Raw genomic sequence first — 11,025 nt, forward strand, 5'->3', positions numbered from 1 at the left:
GATTTTACAAAGCTCTAATGTACTTGAATGTCAGGGGCCTGAAGGACAAAAGGGCCAAATACAGCCATATGTCGCCTCCATTGCACTATCTTTGTGGGGACGAGATCTTTTACAACAATGGGGGGCTACAGTTACTATACCTTCTTTACAGAAAGGCCATAGACAAGTGATTTTTCAAGCTGGTGCTGGCACCAATGTTAAGGACCAAAATTTATAAAGGGGGCCACTCCAGAGCACTTCGCCCTACCATTAAAATGGAAAACAACTAAACCAGTATGGGTAGAGCAGTGGCCCCTAACAAGAGAAAAGTTAGAAGCGCTTCAACTCACTATTAAAGAACAGATACAACTAAGGCATATAGAAACTAGCTCTAGTCCATGGAATTCCCCTGTCTTTGTTATAAAGAAAAAATCAGGTAAATAGAGGATGCTTACTGATTTAAGACAGATTAATGAGATTATTGAGCCTATGGGAACTTTACAACCTGGAATTCCAAATCCAGCATTAATTCCTAAAAATTGGCATCTAGTGATTATTGATTTGAAAGACTGTTTTTATACAATCCCTTTACAACCTCAGGATGGTGACACATTTGCTTTCACGGTCCCTTCATTAAATAACAGCCAACCTTAAATAGTCCTACTATGTGTCAAGCTTATGTTCATCAACCTTTACAAATACTAAGGCAGATGTTTGCTACAGGCATTTGTCACCATTACATGGATGATATCTTATTAGCACATAAAGAAAAACCTGAGGTCGATAATATGTTACAGGAGGCTAGAAAATTGTTTAAGGAGTATGGACTCCAAATAGCAGAAGAAAAAATTCAGCAAACAGAGCCCTGGTTATATCTAGGACAGAAAATTTCAGCAAGCATTATTCAACCTCAAAAGGTGCAGATTAGACAGGATTGTCTCAACACCTTAGATGATTTTCAGAAACTGTTGGGGGATATAAATTGGCTTCGACCATCTATTGGCATCCCTACCTATCAGTTAACTAGTCTATTCCGGACATTAGAAGGGTCTTCAGATCTCAATAGTCCTAGGCAATTGACTCCTGAGGCAGAAGCCGAATTACAATTAATTGAACAACAAATTCAAGCAGGACAGTTAGATCGTATACAATCATTACAAAATCTTAAGGTTTTAATTATTCATACCACACATTCTCCAACAGGAATTCTTATGCAGGATACTAACATAATTGAATAGGTATTTTTACCTCATAAATCCAGTAAAAAATCATCTACATATTTACAGAAAATTTGTATCTTAATAGAAAAGGCAAGAATCCGTTTGCGACAATTATGTGGACAAGATCCAGATGAAATTATAATTCCCTTTAGTAAACAACAACAAGATATCCATTGGCAATTATCAGATAATTGGTAGAGAGCCTTTAGTGATTTTTTGGGGAAAATTTATAATATTTATCCTAAAGACAAAAGAATTCAGTTTTTAAAAAGGACTCAATGGATTTTACCGAAAATAATTTCTCCTACCCCGCTATCAGGAGCAGAAACTTATTTTACTGATGCAAACAAACAAGGAATGGCTGGATACAGTAATTTTAAAGAAAATAAAGTAGTGCAATCTCCTTACCAATCAGTACAAAAGGCAGAATTGTTTGCAGTTGTCATGTTACTACAAGATAAAGACTCTATGTCTCTTAACATTATCACTGACTCTCAATATATAGAGTTTACTGTACAACACATTGAAATGGCTACTATCTTTGAGGATGGGTCTGACTTGCATGAATTATTTCTACAGCTTCTAATGCTTTTATGGCTCCGGCATAATCGCTCAGTCTTTACTACCTGGACCTTTATCTGCTGGGAATACTAACATTGATCAATTGGTTGGTACAGTAACCTCCGCTCAAAAAGAGCATGATATGTATCATTCCAATGCTAGAGCATTAAAAGAAAAGCATCATATCACTTGGAGACAGGCTAAAAATATTTTGCAAACATGCCCTCAATGTCAGCCGTTCCGCACTGCTCGCCTACCTATGGGAGTTAATCCCCGAGGAGAAAATGTTAATGCCCTTTGGCAAATGGATGTTACTCAGGTGCCAGAATTTGGCAAGCTTAAATTTGTTCACCATTCTATTGATACTTATTCTCATTTCTTGTGGGCATCGGTGATGTCCTCTGAGAAAGCCGATGCTATTATAACCCATTTACGGGAAGCCTTTGCTATAATGGGCAAACCCCGAGCCATTAAAACTGACAATGGCTCGGCATATTTATCAGGTAAGTATCAGCATTTTTCAACAGTTTAATATTAAACATATTACAGGAATTCCTGGGAACAGTACAGGTCAAGCAATTATTGAATGGCAGAACCGAACCCTTAAGGAAATGCTGCAAAAACAGAAAGGGGGAGAGGAGCTGGTATTAGGCCAGACTCCCCGATGAAGATTATTAAGAGCTCTATTTACTTTAAAATTTTTAAATTTGAATACAGATGCAGTGTCAGCTGCTGAGATACATTGGGGACATAAAAAGGAGGTCCCGGTAGAACAACCTATCATGTACCAAGATGTTACCACTAATCAATGGTGCCTGGCTACCGTTTTAAGGTGGGGTCGAGGCTATGCTTATGTTTCCACAGGGACTAAGAAGTTCTGGATTCCTGATAAAAGAATCAAGTTAAGGCATGGCGAGCAAGAGGAAGTGTGATGAAGTGGGACTGGAAGACCGGTTTGCGCAGTTAACCACCCAGAGAGGACATGCAATTCATGTGCCATTGCCTCGCACCTGAAACACCCCTCCACCTACATGGGGACAGGTGAAGCGCCTATGCCAGGAAGGGGATGTCTTGTGACTGCCCATAGAAGGCCCTGTACTCCCTCTACATTATTTGTGGCTATGCTGGCTATCCTCACTACCCAGGTAAAAGGGTTGAACTATACTTACTGGGCCTACATTCCGAATCCTCCGTTAATGAGAGGTGTATCTTGGACAGATTTAACTGTACCTATATATATTAATGACTCTAATTGGATGCCTGGACCTTTTGATGATCGTGGGCCTTTGAAACCAGATGAAGAAGGAACAAGAATGAACAACTATTCAACAGGAGTTACCAGAATGCCTGTGTCTGGGACTAGGTGATCATTGTCTGCAATTGGGTTATCAAGCCTGGTTAAGTGTGGCTAAAAACACCACTAATCCTAGGAAACACCATAATTTATTCATACTTGCGGCGCAAGGAATTAAAGGAAATGAAAGTGACAGAACAGATATGCCTCCACCTTTACCTGTGTGTCAAATGCCTATTCATACAATCTTAGTGGATTGGGTCCAATGGACTCGGTGTAGAGGGGAAAAGGCGCGTGTTCTTGTTAATATTCCATATGGGAGAGTCATTGATTGGAGCCCTTTTGGCTCTGCATGCACCCAAACTAATGGTAAAGATCTTCAATGGCATGTAGGAAATTTCAGTATGTCAACAACTGCCAATGAAACCATCCGTTGGCATGGAGGTGGCTTTGCACCCCCTTCTCCTCATATGGAGGGAGCTCCATTACAAAATCACTTCTGGAAACTTGGGGCTGCATTAAAACCAATAAAATTCTGGACAGGAAAGTTAGAAAATATGTCATGAACATATAATTTGACTTGGTACCTTAATGGTACCCGAGGCCTAAGGCATGTATACGTCTTCCATATCTATTATTAAAAGGACCAGTCCAATGGAATCAAACTACTGGGGAAATAGATTGTTTTATTGTACCTTATTAACTTGTGTAAGTAACTCTGTACCTTTTAATCACAGTAGAGAGAGCTTGTATCTATTGCGAGCCAGAACAGGAGTATGGTTACCTGTACAGATGGATCGACGATGGCAGGCAAGTTCTCTAGCTGGAGCTCTCCAAGCCATTGCGGAAGGAATATTGAAGAGGTCAAAAAGTTTTATTGGCATGCTAATCGCTGTAATTCTTGGGTTAATTGCTATAACAGCGACAGCTGCAGCAGCTGGGGTGGCATTACAGCGACCAGTCCAAATGGCTACGTTTGTTCAAGAGTGGCATAAAGATTATCTTGAATAATCAGTAGTTTTATTAGGGGACCAAATTGTTAGTTTGCAAAGGCGATGACAGTTTATGTGTCACCCCTGTACCTTATAATGAAACAGCTTTGCTATCTTCTCTGTCATGATTCATAACCTGCAGCAAAACTAAAGGAGGGAAATGTAGCCAGTCAAGTGAAAAGAGAAGTTAACTAAAAGAGAACGTTCTGCCAAGAACAGACGGGGGCCTGCAAGCGGGCCACATCAGAACAAAGTCTTGCACACAAGATTTATTGTTCAGAGGCAGAATTTCCTTGGGTGATAAATAGTCCATGAGGGCACGGAAAGTACAAGGAAGGGTACACAGCTGCAGGTTGAAAAGGTCTTTGAACAATATAGGAAATTAATAGTTTAATGTATAACTTAGCTCATATGATCTCATTGGCATGCCTGTTTGTCATTGTTACTTGCTGTACTCCCCAATAAAAGCCATGAGAACTTTGGAGGTTTTGCTACTTGCCTGAATGAGCAGTAGCCCTCTGCTTCTCTAAACTCAATCCTGCTTGCCGAGCTCATCTCTGTGTCATCGTTCACCTGTAGACTACCTGCAAGTTTGGAGGGCTGTAGTCTAATATATTAAAATGAGGTTTATTCTTAAATTATTTATTTTTAAGTGTCCTTGGTTTAGGGAAGGTAGGATTTACTAGATGGCTGCAGACTGCTGTTTTATTATTTCAGTTTTCCTATTATGCTTGTTCTGGCTTACTGGCCTGTGTCATTTACAATATCCAAACCTTAATTTTCCAATGATGATTAAAAAGTAAACATCCAGCATTTCTTTTTTTTAAAATATATTTTATTGATTTTTTACAGAGAGGAAGGGAGAGAGAGAGTTAGAAACATCGATGAGAGAGAAACATCAATCAGCTGCCTCCTGCACATCTCCTACTGGGGATGTGCCCGCAACCCAGGTACATGCCCTTGACTGGAATCGAACCCGGGACCTTTCAGTCCGCAGGCCGACGCTCTATCCACTGAGCCAAACCGGTTTCGGCCATCCAGCATTTCTTAGATTGACATTGATGAACATTCTCACTTTTAAGAAATATATTTTTAACACAGCATGACATTATATTAACAGTTTTAAATTTACTTTATAGATTTTTTGTAATAAAAGCTAAAATTAGGTGAACTTAAAACTCATTGAAATATTTAGATGTTTATCATTTAATATAGTAATGTTTTAAAGTTTTAATTTGCCAAAGACTTTGAAAAATTATGTATAGGCATATGAGACTGCAGAAAAGGTGGGGGAGGAGAGAGCAGGCCTAGTAGTCTGTTCCCAGGCATCTAGCCGCTTGGATTTAAAACTACCATATTTTTCCTTAGAGATAATATGCTAAGGTTTGGGTGATAATGAGTTCAACTTCTGCTAGTAGCAGGAAGTGTTAAGTGTTTGTAGTTTTGCAGTAAAGAAAGTTGTTCTTTGGGAAGGGGTGTGTGTGTGAAGGCGCTGAGGTCAGAGAAGTTTTCAGAGCATTAAAGGGGTGAGAATGCTGGCCTTGGGATCTAAAGGCTCAGTGAGGAGTCCCTTTGCCATGTTACATTATAGAGGAGCTTTGTAAGAAAATTGAAGTTGGGAACTCAGAGGTGAAAGTACCTAGTGAGCCCGAGAAAGAAAAGTATTTCTTGTTTAGAGGAGGGGACAGTAATGAAGAAGATAAGGAGTTTACAGTCTAAGGAATGGCATGGCTTTGTGGGGGTGAGTGAAACTGAAGTAGGTGACTGTTTTTGGGACAGCTGGGATTTATCAGGGAATGTCTGTACTGTTTTGGTCGGGCAAGAAGAGTAGATAAGGGGGTATTTAGTAAAATGCAGTGTAGAGGTAAGGTGGCTAATGACTGTGAGACTAATCTGTCAACCCCTATAATAGAGACTAAAGAGGGATAAGGGTCCCAGCGAATTGGGAGAGGGCAGAATAAGTAGCCCCAGTGTCAATTAAAAAGGATATTTGCTTACCTGCCACCACAATCTTACCCGAGGCTCTGCCCTCGTGGTGTAATTCTGTGGGGCCTTGTCAAGGCCTGGGCAGCTTCTTCAGTGGCCAGTCCCAGGAGGTCTGGGAGCTCCAAAGCAGATCCAGAGGGCGGCCTTGCTGAGGTCAGACCTGGAGGGGCCAGACTGCAGTATGATTTCCAGTGGCCTTCCTTTCCTCACCTTGGACAGGGCCCAGGCAGGGGTCTCAGGTTTTGGCAGGACTTGGCCCAGTGTCCTCTCTTGTTGCATTTGAAGCATGGGCCTGGAGGAGACTTAGCCCCTGGCTTACTCTTGCTTGGAGGACCTGCAATTCATTTGGGGTTCGTGAGTGTGGTGGCTAGGAGATGAAAGGCCTTTCTTGGCCTGATCTCATCTTTTGTTTTTGGATTTGGGTCTCCTTGTCTCTACTGTTAGAGACCTTAAAGGTCATGTTTAAAAGGTCTCGTTGAGGGGTTTTTTCCTCCTCAGCTTATAGGGTCAAGATTGGTGTATTTTCTCATGGCCTGTGTAAGACGAGAGGAATACTGCCAGATTTTCATGTCTTTCCTGGGTGACCTTTGCTAATTTTTTATAATTACCTGCTTTGTGGGCTGCGTTTTTCAGTCCTCCTAGGCAGAGAACTGTGTGGTCTTGAGACCTGTGACCTGCCTGTCCTTCCTGATAGATTTACAGTGGGTCTCTGTCAGGGACAGCATCTGCTCCGACTGGGAGGGCAAGGGCCTGCTGGTAGAGGGTATCAGCATGGCCCTTGGCATGAGCCATATTTGGGGCCAGCAATCTCTCAAAGGGGGCACTTTAAGGCTAGTGCTGGAGTGGGGGGAGGAAGAGAGCCAAAAACTGCTCCAGAGCAGGTGTGAGATGGAATGGTGGTGGTGGGATCCGCTCGGTAGGGTGGCGGACTTTCAGGCTGCTGAGACTGAGGAGCCATAGGCTGGGGGATGGGGGAATGGTTGGTGAGATCAAAAGTAGTGAAGGAAGAGGAGGATTTGATATTCTTTGGGGGCTTAGAGTAAAGAATGAAAAATCTGTGAGGGAGAGCAGTTGTTACAGAGAGAAGGATGTGTCCTTGAGTGTAAAAAAGCCTGGATATATGGGACCTCAGACCAGTTTCCCTGCCTGCGGCAGAATTGTCAAGGTCAGTTAGGATTTGGAAATTGAAAGTGCTGTTTTACTGAGGCCAGAAGTCCTGCATGAATTCTAGGGTCTGAAGGCTTTTAAGTAGACAGCCCAGGGGTGTGGTGTGGGGAATGCTCGACTGAGAATTCCCCATGGCGACTGGCAGTGGCTTAAGGTCTGCTTTCCGTGAAGTTAAGGCTGAGAAAGGTGTCCTTGTCTCCCCCTAATGTTCACCAGAAACGGACGCAGCCCTCCCTCCGTGACAGGCGTCCCCGTCAGGAGAGTGGGCGAGGGAACCTGATTCCCCCAGGGACTTGTCCTGACCAGCGCTGGATTTCCGTGGGGCTGGCTGAACAGTATCAGCCCGGAGCCTGGCTCCAAACCCAAAATGATAGGACAGTCCAGACGGAGAAAAACAGACTAAAGCCACTTACCTATGAATGTATGTCTGGTGTTGATGCAGGAGGAGGCAAGGCAAGGAGAGGTCTACTATCCAGTAATGGGAACAACCCAGACCAATGCGGAGGAAGGCAAGGGGAGCCCAAGTAAGTGTCACGAGTTCAGCAGAAGTTCAGCTGTGTAGGAGCGTGGCTGGGGGGAGCGAGGGGGGGAGGCTTCCCCGGACACAAGGAGAGCTCAGGAGCCAGATGATCACGGTCTCTCTGAGTGCCAAATGCCTGGTTGCTGGAATCCTGCGATGGCTCTTACCGGATCCCTCACTAGACCTTCCCCGGTGTTTGGCACCAAATGAAAGGTTTGAAGCAGGCCAGGGTTGCACACCTATGACATGAGGCCATAATGTATCAAAAGAGATTTTATTCCAGGCACCTGAGTGCAGGTGGGCTGAGACCGAGAAAGGCATCAGCGAAGAGATCAGGGAGAAATAGGTTTTTATTGATTTTTGCTGGCTGCAAGCCATGCTGCTGACATAAGGGTCTGGTCCGTTCTTGGTTCCTCCCATGGCAGGTGTCTGCTGGTTATCTGAGCTATGCTGTGCTCAAGGCTGCAAGCTTTCTGCAAGATATCTGCTAAGCACAATAAGTTTTTCTCTGCCCCATTTTATTCTCTTTAACCCTTTCATGTACATCTAAGTGTTTTTTAAAATTTATTTTAAATCATAGTTGACATATCATGTTTGAGTTGTACAATATAGAGTCAACATTTATAAATATTATTTTATAGATATGAAGTGCATCAATTTATTTCTTCAGCAGATACAGGAAGAAAAGTAGACTGAAGAAGGGAAAAGAAACTTTACCTACTTTTGAAATGATTTACTCCTTTTTAAAATTTTAATTAAAAACAATAAAATACCTAATTACTAAGGTGCTATTTTTCTGCATTTTTAGTCAAAGAAATTTAAAATAAAATAAAATTTGAAAAAATGAGTTGAAATAGATAATTCAGGAAGAAAACCAGAAAATAGATATTATATAGCAAAAAAATTGCTGCAAACGGGTCAGCAAACTACAGCCTCCTGGTCAAATGTGGCCTCTTGCTTGTTTTTATAGTTTTATTAGAACATAGCCATGTTTATTTATTTACAGGTCAGGATTTCTCAAATTCAGTATTACTGACATTCAGGACCAGATAATTTTATGAAGAGGAGGGGTGCACTATGCATCCTAAGATGTTTAGCAGCATTCCTGGCCTTTACTGAGATGCCAGCAGGATCTCCCTTCACAGTGATAGCCAAATATGTCTTGGGACATTGATGAATGTCTCTTGTGGTTGGGGGAAGAGAAAGCAAAATTACCCCTGGTTGAGAATCACTGGTTTATGTATTATGGGTATTCATACTACAAAGGCAGAATAGAGACTGTATGACCACAAAGCCTAAAATGTTTACCATCTGGCCCTTCACAGAAAAAGTTTGTTGACTCCTTTTGCCATAAGAAAGGCACAAGATACATACCAAGACCAGAAAACAAACTGCAAAGTATATGACAAAACAATCTCTATAAAGTTTCTACAGATTGCTTAAAAACAACTCCAAGTTTTAAAAAGGAAATAGGTAAAAACAAGCAATTCACAGAAACAAAATCAAAATGACACTGGCAGTTAAAAAATGCAAATCAAAGGCACACTTTTTTTCTTCATCCTTTTTTTAAAAAAGGTTCATCCTAGTTAAAACTGTTGGGAATAGAATACATTTCTGTAAAGATTAATGGTGAGTTTCAGAAAATAATAAGGCATCAACTACTATATTTATTGTATTTTAACTTTTCAGGAGATATTTGTTAGGGAGAGAGGACCAGAATGGCAATAAAAATTCCATCACCTAAACAAACCAGCTCCAGGTCAATTTGACAAATGAATCTAAAGATAATGTTCCAATTAAGAATTTTGTATGCTTTCTGTCTTCCCAAAACAGATCCTATTTGAAGCTTTAAAAAATTTTGGGACATAAATGTTGAGAGAGATTTAAGTATTTTCTGGATTAATGACAATTATTACCATCATTCAGTTACATCAACATTTATCATTTACAGCAAGCAAATCAATATTTTCAATGTTGCAAAGCAGGAAACCTTTTTTCAGAAACACCAATTATACTAAACCTTCAATATTATATCTGATATTTTAAAAAGTATTTTTTTACAGAGGTGTTGTTGAAATTATCACAATTTAGCTGCTTCCTTTTTTAGAAAGTAAAGAAAAATAAATATGTACCAAATATCCAGGTCACTGGTTTTACTTAACAACTAGAAGCCCAATGCACAAAATTCGTGCAAGAGTAGGCCTTCCTTCCCCTGGCTGCCAGCACTGGCTTCCCTCGCAGCCCCAGCTTCGTCCAGAAGATTGTCTGGTCTAATTAGCATATTATGCTTTTATTGTTATAGATAGCTAAACAGTTAAAAACAACATTAGATACAGATACACTTCTATTAAATAGCTTCACAACAATTACTTTTAAGGCCAGTTCTGAAAATGTAATCTTTCTGTGTGCCTCCACCAGCTTTGATAAATACACAAACTTGTTATTAAAATAATACTGAAGTCAACCTATTTTAAGTCTCTAAAATATGAACAACTGTCCCTCATACCACACCCAAAGTTAAAAAAAATACCTTTAAATCTCCAGCCAAAGACATGGTTGTTGAAAAAACATTAATTTGTCAAGTCCAACATTTACATAGCATCTTGAGGGGAGGGCAATCCTATTCCTTCAACCTCAAGCTCAATGAAGGCAGTGGTCACCTTCTTCTGCATCCCCCTAAAGGACTTAGACCTTAACATTTAGAATAGTTATTGGTTTACAGGTACGCAGGTGGAAGGGTGAACTTCACTTCCTCTTCTATAATCCTTGGTGTTGCCCTCCTTTCCTCTTGCCACCCAAGTCGGGCGGCCCAGAAATCATCTTGCCTCCCAAGTCTCCTTTCCTCTTATCTCCCTGGCTGAGCGGCCCTCCTTTCCTCTTGCCCCCCAGGACCCTGCTGGCCCCCCTTTCTTTTGCCCTTTTGGCTCATTTTTCTACTTGGCCGCTTCCTCCTGGTCCTCCTCCCTCATCTGCTTACTGGTGGCCCTTGTCACATCCAGCTGAGGCTTTTTTCTGTTCCGGACTCACAGCATCTCCAACTCGCTCTTTTTCTCTGCTACAAAGTTCCTGAAAAGGGGCTGAAACGTCCTCTTCTTGCCAGGATCAAACCTGCAACCGAGGGAGATGCCCTTGACCATAATGAAACCTGGGATCCTTCAGTCTGAGGGCCAAAGCTCTAGTCACTGAACCAAACTGGCTAGGGCCCAATTGTTGTTCTGAATCCCTTCACCTTTTTCAGCCATTCCCCAAGCCTCCTCCTCTCTGGCAACCATCAATCTGTTCTCTGTGTCTGTGAGTTTGTTTCAA

General features: G+C 41.5%; 1 long non-coding RNA gene across 1 annotated transcript in view; it reads left to right on the plus strand.

Annotated features, from left to right (window-relative positions):
* The window catches only part of LOC106726233, a 5,092-nt gene extending 4,516 nt beyond the window's left edge, over positions 1-576 (plus strand). Inside the window, exon 3 of the long non-coding RNA XR_001362262.1 lies at positions 105-576. This is a non-coding gene — a long non-coding RNA (uncharacterized LOC106726233). The remainder of the gene's footprint in view (positions 1-104) is intronic.
* The last annotated feature ends 10,449 nt before the right edge of the window (positions 577-11,025 follow it).

This window comes from Myotis brandtii, unplaced genomic scaffold (assembly GCF_000412655.1).
Source record: "Myotis brandtii unplaced genomic scaffold, ASM41265v1 scaffold241, whole genome shotgun sequence".
Lineage (NCBI taxonomy): Eukaryota > Metazoa > Chordata > Mammalia > Chiroptera > Vespertilionidae > Myotis > Myotis brandtii.